The sequence below is a fragment of the Triturus cristatus genome, chromosome 12 (assembly GCF_964204655.1).
Source record: "Triturus cristatus chromosome 12, aTriCri1.1, whole genome shotgun sequence".
Classification (NCBI taxonomy): Eukaryota; Metazoa; Chordata; class Amphibia; order Caudata; family Salamandridae; genus Triturus; species Triturus cristatus.
The window spans coordinates 663,365,257-663,377,241 of record NC_140595.1 but is presented as its reverse complement, the minus strand read 5'-3'; the positions used below and the strand labels follow the sequence as shown (position 1 = coordinate 663,377,241).

Here is an 11,985-nt window from a genome sequence, read left to right as displayed (position 1 = left end):
TTCATGCAAACACCACATCAGTGCATTTAAAAATACATTTGTAGAATAATAAATATGATGAAAACAGTGTTCTCACATGATAACCATAAACTGAAGAGCTGCAAAAAATGCTGTATCAGCTACTTACAATAAAAGGTGACTCGAAAAAACTAGCAAAAGAAGAGCATCATCATATTAAAGGTTCTATTCACCATCTTGAGTTGCACCATAGCAGCTTATGGTGCTTTTCTGTTCAGAGTGTGCCTCCAATCCCACATTCATTTTTAATTTATTTGCAATTTAAAAAACAACAATTACTGCTCGAAGTTCACTTTTCAAAACCATTCAACCTATTAAATGTATTTCTCTAACCTATGAATGTGGTCCATGTTCACTTTTCCTCATCTTCATCTCGATACTCCTTTCCCAGAAACCAGGTTCACTTCTTCATTCAACCCACCCATCCAAGGTCACCAAATCTTTGAAGCACAAGTCTGCCTATTCTCCCTTTCTCTCTATGTACAAGATACCTTGTATCATTTGAATGGACAGCAGGAGAGAAGGATATTTATGGTGAGTGGGGGTGGGGTTTTGAGGAGTAACCTCATTTGCCTAAGAGCCGGGGTATCTGGGAAAAAAAGTATTTTATGGGTGAAGAATTTCACATCTCCTTGGTGAAATTTGTAGGGCCTTATAACATCCTTTCTGTGGATGCAGATTCAGTCGGAACAGAGGTCCTAGTCCTCGCTCTGCCTTTCAAAGGAACTGTAAATATGCATGGCTTATTTGGCTTTGCCCGGCAGGGCTTGCCCGGCAGGGTGAGAATGGCGTTTGTCAGGCGTTCGTCAGGCGATCGGAAGGGGTGAGGCAATAATTTATAATTCAATGATCTTCATGATATTTTCTTGATAATATGAAAGCAGGAAAGGGAAGCTTGGCAATAAGCAATCCTAAAGCAAGGTGTGACTCCAGGGAAGAATGACTTGAACTCATGACCCCTGGTTTACAAGACCAGTGCTCTGCCACTGAGCTACAAGGCCAGTCTGCACGCAGGATGTAAATTGCAACATGTATTCTTACTGAGGTATGAATATATCTATGATTTTGAGACTCTGTATGGAAACGTAGTTGCATATGAATGTCCACGTGCGCGCACACATTGAAGACCATGCTTAAGGCACTTTTCTTGGAAGTATGAAAAACTACATTTTCATATGAGAAAATAAGAGTTTTCACATTCAAGACCATACCGATAGCTCTAGTTAGTATGTCTGCAATCAGTGACATATAGAGAACCCACTTATTAGAAGTGATCTGTCTCTGTGGGGCAGACATATGTTAACAGTCATTCATTTGAGACGGCCTAAACTTTAGGAGTAAGAGCTGCTTTCTTATCAATCTATTTATCCAAACTGGTTAATAAGCCAGGAGTGAGTGAAAGGCAATCCTCTGGAAACTCCATGAAAGATCTAATTTCTATTACGCACAAAATACTTCACTTTATTTGACATATTTGTTAAAATGGAACAGTCAGATGATCCCATCTAGCGGATCCTGGCTCTGTCTTGAAAGAGAGTGTAATTATACTACAAGAAATGCTGGCCATCAAAAGAGACTCTGATGGCTTTCCGACGAAGGTGGGATTCGAACCCACGCGTGCAGAGCACAATGGATTAGCAGTCCATCGCCTTAACCACTCGGCCACCTCGTCTGCCCTAGAGCCCCATCTGAAACCTTGCTTCACAAAAGGTACTGAAGTGTCAATATACTGTACCTAAAAAAGAAAAAAAACAGCTGAGGCAAGATCTCACATTCCACGTCTTCCCCCAATTAGGGACCTACATTTCATTTTTGGGAAATTCTTACTATGTGCTAATTACAAATATTCATAAGATTCCCCTAGACTTTGTCAGAACTGTCAAGATATAATTCTATGGGGTTTTGAATTGACAGAGCATATGTTATAGGACAATTATAGAATCTATTCCGTTTGGACTGTATTTTTAATAGTCATGATAACATGCTAGCATGTGAGTCGATCTTGCACAGTGAATGATGGAGCAGTGTCTGTCATCTACTTGGTCAGCTGTAGATGGCTCACCTGGGGAGATGTGAAAAGAGAGAGCTCCAGTGGCGCAATCGGTTAGCGTGCGGTACTTATACAGCAGTACTTGCACTGAGCCATGCCGAGGTTGTGAGTTCGAGCCTCACCTGGAGCAGCCGTGTTGCTTTTCATAAACCATTTCACAAAAAGTAAAGTTTAAACTCAGAGTATGGACGGCCCTTGCTAGAGAGTCTTTACTTCTTATAGGATCTACGTGTCCTACTCCTCTGGGTGCCAAATATCACATATCCTACGAGATGCTCAGTTTAAACATTCCATGATGTGCCATCTTGCATTTCATGCAAACACCACATCAGTGCATTTAAAAATACATTTGTAGAATAATAAATATGATGAAAACAGTGTTCTCACATGATAACCATAAACTGAAGAGCTGCAAAAAATGCTGTATCAGCTACTTACAATAAAAGGTGAATCGAAAAAACTAGCAAAAGAAGAGCATCATCATATTAAAGGTTCTATTCACCATCTTGAGTTGCACCATAGCAGCTTATGGTGCTTTTCTGCTCAGAGTGTGCCTCCAATCCCACATTCATTTTTAATTTCTTTGCAATTTAAAAAACAACAATTACTGCTCGAAGTTCACTTTTCAAAACCATTCAACCTATTAAATGTATTTCTCTAACCTATGAATGTGGTCCATGTTCACTTTTCCTCATCTTGTGGTAAATAATTTAATTACCGGGACTTAATTTGATACAGAAACATAATAAAAATAGCTCAGTAAATAAGAGGCAGAATCCGTGGTATTAGAGGTTCGGAATGGGCTTTATTCCAATGGTCGATTCGAATCGGTTGCTCCAAGTTCCATCACCACGAAGGTTCAGGAAGTGAAGTACATACTTTATTGATAATTAATTACTTTTATACAATAGGCATTACAGTGAAGCAAATGCAAGAGGCGTAACAATTGATAGTGTAGATAAGATATACGTGCGTAGCAAAAGTAGGCGTAACTGGGTGTGATTAAAGAACGTCATCAGATGTGATGTCATAATAGGGTGGTTCCATGAAAGAATTGCGCAATGTCAGCAGAAATACTTGGCAGAAATGCGCGCGCAGCAGCATGACGTGTCATTGACGTGCAACTAGGGGGTGAAGGGGACTTGACATTTAGCTCTACATGTGGCGACAGAAGTCTGGAGGGTCAAGTCAACCTAATCCCAAATCATATCTAACATCCTATGTTTAAAGAACTATGTTATCCAAAAGAGAGGTCTCTTAGAGTAGAATCTTATTCTATACTGACTATACTGACTGTTAGTGCGTGTACAAGCGTCTAAGTGTCTACACTAGATGCGAGGGCAGAAATCTTCCATAATAATAGGGCTATGAATTACTTGCATAAAGACAGAGAAGCCGGGCCTTTGCTCGGTAGCTGGAAGAATGTTTACTTAAACTACTAGACAGGAATGCATTGGGCAGGGAACGAAGCAGATAATTTCGAAGGTGAAATACAGTTTTTGGCAGGCAACAGGCTGATGTCAGCCTTCGTGGGCCGCGCAGGGAATGAGACAAAGTTCATGGTCACAGATGCAGGCTCAGACTGGAGCTTTCAGAAGCAGAAGGCAAGAAGAGCTTGATGACAGAATCAGGGCCTACTTGCCTGGACTGTAAAATGGCATAAGTGAACCATATAAAGCCGGTGGCCTTTCGTACTTAGGAATGGAATATCCGGCCTATTCATGGCGGATCTGAAAGAGGACATGTTGACGGTGGACGCACATGTGTTTGCGTCTTCATAACTGGAACTGGAGGGCACATACATGTACTTGTGATTCATACATGAAACCGTTGGGGTCCAAGATAGGGGACATAACTGATCAGAAAAATCCATATTTCCACATTCCCTCCTTGTCCCCTACTTGCCCGTTAAGAGATATCAATCTTCATCAATCCATTGATCTGTTCATATAGCATCATTTGTTCTTCTTTTTTCTTCCGGGATGAATGAAATCTTGGTGGTGGAATACACGATGTGGCACACAGACCACAGATCGCTGGTCCACATTGTAGACATAGACAGCAACTGAATAGTATGAGAAGGCCAATACCTAGGAAGGATAGGACCTTCCATCCAAAGGTAGATAATACACTCCAAAACCAACCGGACCAAGTCCAGGTGCCTGGATTCTGGTGTATCTGGCTTACAATCTTATGAAGGCGAGTTATGGCTTTATATACAGATGGCGAATTTTCTGGTATGAAAATGCAACAGCTTGATCCGATGACCCTACAGGCTCCGCCCCTATCGGCCAGGATGACGTCAAGGACAAGACGATTTTGAAGCACAACAATCCGCATAGCAGACTGCTCTTCTGTTAAATTGCCTAAGGCGGAAATAGTTTAGTTCACTACTGCTTCAAGGGTTCTAGTTAATCTACGTATCAGCTTACTATTAGTAACGGTACCTATATAGGGAAAGAGACCTTTATTGAAATCTGTGTATTTTTCCCATGCTGTTTCAGTGTAATCGACTATCGGGAGATCTCTCCTCACTCTATTATATACTAAATGAGTATTTCTGTGATAATCAGGAGGAGCTAGGAAAACAGGTGGCAAAAGGAATCCAATGTAGCAAGTACCATCCCAATCTAGAGGCAAACGTACATATGCCGTCTGACCACATATGAAATAGGAATGGCGGGAAGCTCTAAATGTAGACTTGCCCTGATCACTAAATTCTACTACAGTGGTGCATCTACTATGGCCCATATGTATGGAACCATTCTTTCTTACACATAATTCACCTTTTACTGGAAATATTGACATAGCGGGCAAGATTGGAGTAGCTTCGGATTCGACATTTAGGATCATAAGATTAAGCGTAAAATTACCTAATCCATACACTTCATTTTCTAGATCAGTTCCTGTTCTCTGGGGAAGTCCCTCCTTGTTAGGATAGCAGACTTTAAGTAAAACTAGGTTCAAATTTCCCCATACCCAGTTATCTTGATAAACTGCAGAATTCGAATCCAGGGAATTAATTAAACTAAACCATGCTCCACAGGAGCCGTTGTGTGTGAACGGGTATGGAAAGAGAGGTAGAATTCCTTTATAATTCTGATAGGGAGGGAGTCGGCCACATATCCAACAATTTGTAGCATTGCTAACCTGATGGGAATGATGTAACATACTAATAAACGTGTTATTGCGCAGCGCAAATCTATAAGACAACTCAAGCGGAGGTAATTCACTAAAAGAATGTTCAGCAGTAACATTATAAACGTGTCTAGAAATAGGATAATATATGTGCAACAATATACTTGCAGTAATTATTAAAAGACTTAAGAAAAACAAAATTAATAACGTCACTGTGCAATGACTACGCAGTGATTTACAGTACGCCTGTCGTTTCAACATTTTTCGGGTGTGTTCTCAATTCAGGTCTAAGGGATACATGTCAGAGACAATTCAACCGCTTCACCTTGGAGAGGACTTAAACAATCAAATTGCTTGACTGATTAGACCTGAGTTTTAGTTTATATAGTTCGGAATTACTCGTTTCAACCAAAGGAAGTTTTGAGTCAATGGGTGAAGACACACGAGGTGTGGTATTCACATCCGATGGTAGTCCATGAAATTTCTTGATATGACTTGAATGAACCCAGCCTTTTCTGCCTTCGATCTTCACGGCTGTCCTTGTGGTGAGCAAGACAAGTTGCGGCGACTTCCACCTAGGATCCAGCTGAGTCTTCCGATCGAAGTTCCTCACTAAGACCAGGTCTCCCGGAACTACGTCATGGGGTTTCACCTCAGTGTTGTCAGGAAAAGCTGCAGCTACCTGTGAACGACAAGATTGTAGTGCAGACATCAAGGAAGCCAAGTAATCTGTCAGCATATTACAGTCAATATCAGTTATTTTGCGTGGTATAGGCGTCCCCCACATATTTGGTGGTCTGCCAAAGATCACCTCATACGGGGATAGCCCTGTTCGAGAGTGTGCTACCATTCTCATGTAAAAGAGTGCAACGGGTAACGCTACTACCCAGTCGACACCTTTCTCTCTGCATATTTTGGACAATCTGATTTTCAGGATCTGATTATGTCTTTCTACGAGACCTGCTGCCTCGGGGTGTCGGACACAGTGGAATTTCCACTGATAGCCTAACAAAAGTGAAACGTGTTTCATTAGTTCGGATGAGAACGGCTGGCCGTTATCTGAGTAGACAACACGTGGTAAACCGTATCGTGGGAAGAATTCTCGAACCAACTGTTTGGCAGTAGTCGGGGCAGTGTAATCTGAAACCGGGTATGCCTCTGTCCAACGGGAAAGAGCACAGACAACTACGAGAACATATTTGAATCCTCGACATCGTTCCATCTGGATATAATCCATCTGGAGGACTTCAAAAGGGTGATCAGGAGGCTGAAATCCACCCTGTTCTACGGGAACGCTTTTTCCTGGGTTGAACTGACAACAGATCATACAGGTACGAACCTTTTGTTTAGCTGCTGCTCGTAAATGTTTGTTGAACCAAATGTGTTGAATGCTGTCTAGCATAGCTTTTTCTCCTAGATGCGCTGGACTATGTATAGTGTTAATTATAACTTGGACCATTGAATCAGGAAGGAACCACACAGATTTTTCCTTCGTCATCCATCCCTGATCCGTTTGGATCCCTCCTAATTCAGTCCATTTCTTTATTTCGTCTGGTGTAGCATGTGTCTGTATGTCAATTATGTCAAGAGTAGGATCTTAAATCGTCATACAATGTGTTGGCGTCGGGACTATTGTCTTTGTCATGTCGGATGTCTGAGTTTGAGCAGTCTGTTTAGCTGTTCTGTCAGCTAGATCATTGCCTTGGGAAATGATATCAGTAACTTTCGTATGAGCTTTACATTTCATAATTGATATTGCAGTTGGTAGATGTATTGCCTCTAATAAGGCATGGATGAGGGGTCCGTGCTGAATGTGGGCACCGTGAGAAGTTAAATAACCTCTCTCTCGCCACAGCACGCCGAAGTCATGTACAACTCCGAATGCATAACGTGAATCAGTGTATATGTTGACTTTTTTATTTGTGGCTTGAATACAGGCTTGTGTCAGAGCGATGAGCTCTGCGGCTTGAGCTGACAAGGTATTTATGCAATTTGTTTCAATGATTTCAGTATCTGTTGTGACTGCGTAAGCGGCCACTAACTCTCCTGTACTTGTTCTCATACATGAACCATCTACATACAACGTCAGGTCTGGGTCTAGCAATGGGACATCCGTCAAGTCTTGTCTGGGTTTCGTCGTAATTGTAATAACTTCAATACAGTCATGAGCTAGTGGGTCTGTTCCGATTACAGGTAAAAGTGTGGCAGGATTCAATGTGTTACAGCGTCTGATTTCTATATGTGGCTGAAACAATGTTAATTCATACCCTGTAAGTCGCGCTATAGTCAAGTGTTGTGTTTGCGTTCGATTCACAAGAACCTCTACTGCATGTGGTACTTGAACTGTCAATGGATGTCCTAACACTATGGCATCGCTTTGTCTGATTGCTAAAGCTGTTGCTGCCACTGATTTTAGGCATGCAGGCAAAGCCTGAGCTACGGGATCTAATGTACTAGAAAAATAAGCACATGGTTTATGTGATCCTGCTTGTTCCTGTGTGAGTACTGACAAGGCAGTACCTTCGCGCTCTGTAACAAAGAGTGTAAACTGTTTATTGTAACATGGTGTTGCTAAAACAGGTGCTTGGCATAAGGCTTTCTTTAGGCTTTCAAAAGCTTGTGTATGTTCCTGAGTCCAAGGGAGAACAGTCGATGTGGCTGCCTCCTGTGTTGTCAATTGAATGAGTGGTTTTGCTAGAAATGCATACTGAGGGATCCACTGTCTACAATATGAAGTGAGGCCTATGAAAGCCCGCACCTCCTTTTGTGTCTTGGGTATTGGCATGTTAGCTATTAACTGAATGCGGTCGGGTGTAAGCTGCCTTCCCTCCTTGGACAGCGAGTGTCCAAGATAAACAACTCGCTGGACACAGAATTGCAGCTTAGAAGGGGACACCTTGTGCCCCTTTTCGGCTAGAAATTGTAAAACTGTCAGTGATGCTTTCTCACATTCGGGTTCGCTTCTAGCGGTGATCAGCAGATCATCGACATATTGAAGCAAGGCAGTGTTAACTGGCATGTGGATACTGTCGAGTTCTCGTTTCAGTGCTTGGCTATAGATGCTGGGGCTTTCTGTAAATCCTTGAGGTGCGCGTGAGAATTTAAAGCTACGTCCATTTAAACTAAATCCGAACAAGTATTGGCTTTCCGGATCTATTGGGACGCTGAAAAAGGCATTCTTGAGATCAATTACGGTAAAGAATGTTGCTTCGGAATCAATAGATGTCAGTAATGACGAGATATCTGGGACCACAGGGAATTGTGGCACAATGCATTTGTTTAATTCGCGCAGATCAATAACCAATCGATATACTGGCGGGGCCTTAGGATCTGTTCGTTTAAGAATCGGAATTATCGGGGAATTACATACATTGGAGTCTGTTTCCACAACCACTCCTTGGGCAATGAGCTCGTCAATGATTTGCAGTAAAGCCACTACAGCATCTGGTGGTAACTTGTATTGTCGCATTCGTGGTAGTACCACTCCTGCCTTTAGTGTAACTCGATATGGCGTAATATTCATGCAACCAACATCAGTAGGGCCTTGTGCCCATAGATGTGTAGGTAAAGTCTGCAGTCGGGGATCCATGTCTCTAGACACATAGTGACCTTTAAAATCACGTAAAAACAATCTTACTCCCTCCGGAGAACAACATATTATAGCTCCTAGAGCTTTCAGTGTTTTTATACCTAACAAGTTTTCTGGACATGATTTAGTAAGCAATAAATCTGTAGTTCGGGTCAAAGGTCCTATCGTAAGTGGAAGAGGCTGTGATACTTCATTAACAATAGGTTTTCCTGAAAAACCAAGGGAAATATTCTGTGAGCCTGAGAGGGGTGCCCCTGGAACTTCACTACGTTTTATAGTTGTTCGACTTGCCCCTGTATCAAGTAAAAATTTTCTATCTTGGCCTAATAATTCACTATGTACATAAGGTCCTTCTTGGTCTACAGGGACCTCAATAAGGGGTAAGTCAACTTCCCTCTCTAGGCTGGTTCATGCGTATCGTTGATAATCAGGATAGTCATACTGTGCGGTCTGGTACAGCTGTCGTGTCGTGGTTTGTGTGGCAGTAACAGGCAGCGCTGGTGCAGCTGGCACAAACTGTATAGACTGTGGTGGAGCTGGCATGGACTGTGCATGCTGCGGGGCTCCTTGTTCATTCTGATCCTGTCTATGTGGCCGTGGTCTTTCTTGTGTTTTACCTGTGGCGATATTACGCTTCAGTACTGGGCAATCGTGTATGTAATGACCTGGCTGTTTACAATAGTTGCATGTCCCTTTTACAGGACCTGCTGAATCACCGGAATGTGTCGTACCCTTTTTATGTCCTTCAGCTGGAACTGTCTGGGAGACTAGCATTTTCATTTTCGTGTCTTTCATGCGTCTTTGTTCATGTTCTTGTTCCTCTCTAATTCTATTGTGATGGTACTGTAACATTTGTAACATTTGTGATGGGGTGTTACCTTGCCAGGTACTCTCGAATTTTAATACTCTATTCTTCACTTGGGGTAAAGAATTTTCAACTAATTTTGTCACAAACAGATGTGGGTATGATTCGCTACTTGCTTTTATGCCACTATTTATACCAAAACATTTTTCAAATCGGGCATAGAAATCACTAGTGTCTTCATCTTGCTTTTGTTTATAGGCTGAAATTGTACCCCAGTCTTCCTTTTTCGTAGTTAATAAACGTGGCAGTACCTGTACTAGTAAACCTGGTAGTGCTTTAGTTTTATCCCCAAGCCCTGCTCCTGCAGTTCGGGCCTTTTCTTCTGCTTCTAGTGCTGACCATTCTATCTTTTGGTCTCCCACCTCCCACTCTTTTTCCTTGAGTTTTTCATAAACGCCAGCAGGCATCAATACCTTTAATATTGTCATAATGTCGGGATAGGTATACTCTCCCATGAGTAACATGTCTTTAATTTCTCGGTGGAAACCTGCTGGGTCTTTGTCATGACTGGGTACCACTTTCTTCATTTGTAACAATTCTATTTTCGATATGGGCGTATATACAAATACGCGTTTAAACTCATTGTCCTCGCCTTTTATTGGGTGTACTTCTCGTAAGGGATTCTGTCTGTCCATGTAATACGTGGTTCTTTCCTTGATGGGCAATGAGACATGTTCTGGGCATACAAAAAGAATGTACTGCTTTCTTGATTCTAGTATTTCTTTAATTAATTTAGTACCTGAACCTCTCCATCTATTTGTGAGTAATTCAGTCAATATATCAGGTAAGGGACCAGGATCTGAATGCTGACTCTGATATAGTATAAGGAGTTGTTGAATCATATAAATCCCAGCTAAACGCTGTTCATCTGGGGTGAGATTCAAAAATGTGTGTGCTACTGTATCATCACCATACTTTCCGGGACTGTCAACCCAATGAACGGCTGACCTGGCTAATTCTTGTTCATCCATAGAATCGAGAAAATGATAACCCCTTCGTTCTCGGAGTAATTTGTCAGCGGCTTGGAACGAATGCTCGGGGGACCTTATATGTATTATAGGTGTTTGGAAATTCCTGTTATTATCTGGACATATCGGACGTATCGGGTCAATAAGACATCTAGTACTATTACAAGATCTTCCTCTACCTACATAGGCTATGGTGTCTGACTGTCCTGTGGGCAGTCCTGATCCTTCCTCCTCGCTTTGTTCGAACTGGTCTACCGCTAATCTTTCTTTGTGTAGGCGTTCTATTTCTTTACGGATCTTTCGGCACATGGCTATTATACAATTTTGCTTATCATGTCTCCCTTCTGATATATTCTGGCTCCATCTGGTAAGAATTTGCATTGCTTCCGGGTCTACCCCCGGTCGGTCTTGATTTCTGATCACACAATTTATGAGGAAACGTAACAGTTCCCCCTGTATCTCCACTTTCTGGTATTTCATAGCTCTGTTAATACATTCAGAATCTCGCCCTGTTTGGACAAAATGATATATATTATCTAGATGCACAGTCATTCCTGGTATCTTCCCTAAATACACCGCGGCTCGTCTGATACGTAATGATGCCATGATCATTTCGTCCTCTTTGCCGGGCACAGGGTCATATCTACAATCTATAAGAAGTTCCTTAAGCGTGCGGGCATTTATGAGTTTGGGGGTACGTGAATGTGCTGATTCTTGAAAGGTAAGTTTATTTACTCTGGGTGGCGTAGAAAAAATGTTGGTAGCACCTCCCGTAGCCCCATCTGGGGTATCGGGCGTGAAAGGATTCGTTGAACGCGATACAGCAACTATAGGTGTGGACACAGCTATAGAAGTAGCTGTAGGAACCGATGTAGAAACAGATGTGCTTGCCGGAACTTGTGTCAGGATTTGTTGCTGTAGAGATACAGATACAGGATCTTGGCGTTGAACCTCCCTGGCTGGCGGTCTATGTGGGGCGGGATTAGCGTACTCGGGAGCTGCGTCATCTAAATATGAGGAAAGAAAAACATCTTCTGCGGTTCTAGGATGCCCCTTAGGATGTATTTTTATTGGAAACAATGGGGGTGGCAAGTCTTTTGGTATTTCCGGAGTAGCCTTAGGTAATCCCTCGGCCAGGAGGGGATACATACCATTCATAAGGGCATTTCTTTGTCTGTCTATTTGTTCTGATTTCACTCGTGTACCTTCTTCAATTAATAGATTTTCTCGGACTTTATTTGAATTCTCTTTATTTTTCTCTTCCTGTCGGAGTGCTTTTTCTGTACGTCTATGAGATTCTTTACGCCATAACTCAACGGCGTCTTTCTGTGACTGTCTGACTTTCCTTTTCCATAAC

General features: G+C 42.1%; 2 non-coding genes across 2 annotated transcripts; one reads left to right on the top strand and one right to left on the bottom strand.

Annotated features, from left to right (window-relative positions):
• Nucleotides 1-1,608: 1,608 nt before the first annotated feature.
• TRNAS-GCU (transfer RNA serine (anticodon GCU)) lies at nucleotides 1,609-1,690 on the bottom strand. Its single transcript has one exon. It is a non-coding gene; the product is annotated as a tRNA-Ser (tRNA).
• A 413-nt stretch (nucleotides 1,691-2,103) lies between these two features.
• Nucleotides 2,104-2,198, top strand: TRNAI-UAU (transfer RNA isoleucine (anticodon UAU)). Its single transcript has 2 exons — nucleotides 2,104-2,141; nucleotides 2,163-2,198. It is a non-coding gene; the product is annotated as a tRNA-Ile (tRNA).
• Nucleotides 2,199-11,985: the final 9,787 nt, after the last annotated feature.